This window comes from Schistocerca americana, chromosome 4 (genome assembly GCF_021461395.2).
Source record: "Schistocerca americana isolate TAMUIC-IGC-003095 chromosome 4, iqSchAmer2.1, whole genome shotgun sequence".
Classification (NCBI taxonomy): domain Eukaryota; kingdom Metazoa; phylum Arthropoda; class Insecta; order Orthoptera; family Acrididae; genus Schistocerca; species Schistocerca americana.
In genome coordinates this window covers 198,982,393-198,984,870 of record NC_060122.1, presented here as the reverse complement: position 1 = coordinate 198,984,870, position 2,478 = coordinate 198,982,393, and positions in this window count along the sequence as shown.

The following is a 2,478-nucleotide window of genomic DNA, read 5'->3' as shown; positions in this document are numbered from 1 at the left end:
ATCTGCGGCGTGAACATTGTTAGGAGATTTAAGCTTCCCACCCACCAACTGGTTTTTCTGAAAAAGACTCAAATATTATTTGCTAATCTTTTAAGTTTGCTGCTATTGTTCCTGATCTGAGACACAAACAACTCCTATACAATGGAGTGCATCCATCTTCCCTTCTTCGTTCTCTGTTGAGGTTAGTGATGTCTGTTCTGTCCAGACAGTAGGTCATTCCTAACAGGCTACTTTCTCTGCATTCGTGGTTTTGTCTATCTCTGTGCACGGCAGTGATCTTTGGATATTGGGTTACCATGTGTTATATCCATCTTCGTCTTACGCGTGTTCATCTCTGAATTCAACTTCATTCACTGTCACATTCTCGGAAGTCACTGGTACCTATAATTATTCACTTCGAGGAACAGGCCTTACAGCAGATTGAAAATTGGGATATTAAACAACTTTTTATTTGTTTTTGAGATGGTTCCAACTAGTTGAGTGAGACGGAAGTAATAACGTGCTGCATAATCTATTGATGCTCTAAAAATCAAAGAAATAGCAAGGAATCATTTCCAATAATTTTCCTTAGACCGCAATACTAAGCATAAGTGGCAGCTAAATTAATTCGATTCTAGGCGTTCAATAACGACCACTAAGCAATGTTACTAAACATCCATTATTTCCGGGAGCTCTGTTTACGAATTGAAAGTCATGTTTGAGAGTTTCTAGGACATAAATAGATTAATACCCCGCAGATGAACTAAAGGTTAGTGTCTTCAACGATATCGGTAGATAGAGGGTCAAAAATCTGAGCGCAGTAGATACTACCTAATACCATTTTCGTATGCAGGACACACAACGACATCAAGAAAAGCATTCACTTTCAAAGAACCTTTGAAAATGGGCCAGATTATTATGGCCTGTTGCCTGAGAACGAGCAGCTCAGTAAAAGGGAAGCTAGTCGGCTGTCGTGAGCATCTATTGTTGACTGTTCGGAGCTGGATTTCCGGAAAGCTATTGACACCGTTCCTCACAAGCGACTTCTAATCAAGCTGCGGGCCTATCGGGTATCGTCTCAGTTGTGCAACTGGATTCGTGATTTCCTGTCAGGAAGATCGCAGTTCGTAGTAATAGACGGCAAATCGTCGAGTAAAACTGAAGAGATATCAGGTGTTCCCCAGGGAAGCGTCCTGGGACCTCTGCTGTTCCTGATCTATATAAATGACCTGGGTGACAATCTAAGCAGTTCTCTTACGTTGTTCGCAGATGATGCTGTAATTTACCGTCTAGTAAGGTCATCCGAAGACCAGTATCAGTTGCAAAGCGATTTAGAAAAGATTGTTGTATGGTGTGGCAGGTGGCAGCTGACGCTAAATAACGAAAAGTGTGAGGTGATCCACATGAGTTCCAAAAGAAATCCGTTGGAATTCGATTACTCGATAAGTAGTACAATTCTCAAGGCTGTCAATTCAACTGAGTACCTGGGTGTTAAAATCACGAACAACTTCAGTTGGAAAGACCACATAGATAATATTGTGGGGAAGGCGAGCCAAAGGTTGCGTTTCATTGTCAGGACACTTAGAAGATGCAACAAGTCCACTAAAGAGACAGCTTACACTAAACTCGTTCGTCCTCTGTTAGAATATTGCTGCGCGGTGTGGGATCCTTACCAGGTGGGATGGACGGAGGACATCGAAAGGGTACAAAAAAGGGCAGCTCGTTTTGTATTATCACGTAATAGGGGAGAGAGTGTGACAGATATGATACGCGAGTTGGGGTGGAAGTCATTAAAGCAAAGACGTTTTTCGTCGCGGCGAGATCTATTTACGAAATTTCAGTCACCAACTTTCTCTTCCGAATGCGAAAACATTTTGTTGAGCCCAACCTACATAGGTAGGAATGATCATCAAAATAAAACAAGAGAAATCAGAGCTCGAACAGAAAGGTTTATGTGTTCGTTTTTCCCGCGCGCTGTTCGGGAGTGGAATGGTAGAGAGATAGTATGATTGTGGTTCGATGAACCCTCTGCCAAGCACTTAAATGTGAATTGCAGAGTAGTCATGTAGATGTAGATGAAGCGTGGAGAGGCGACGAGTAGACGACAAGGTCTTGGACGCTTGTGCTTCGTAACAGAACGTGGGACTCGGAGGCTTATTCTATCTGTAAAGCAGCATAGGTACCAGTCTGTGATAGATTTAACCACACTGAGTGCAATATTGGTGCAGCAACAAATGTTTCGGCACACAACACTAGGTTACTTGTGGAAAACGGGGCTCCCCATCAGACGACTCCCATGTGTTCCCATGTTGACCCAACCATGTAGTCAGTTGCGGTTACAGTGGACACGTGATCATCGAAATTGGACCGTGAATTAATGGAAAAAAGTCTTCTGATCGGATGAATCACGTATCGCTGTCATCTAGACGAACGGCTGTCCGAAACAGACATCGTGCTACGGATATACGCCAGTGGGGCTAGTTTTATGCTGTGTGAGAC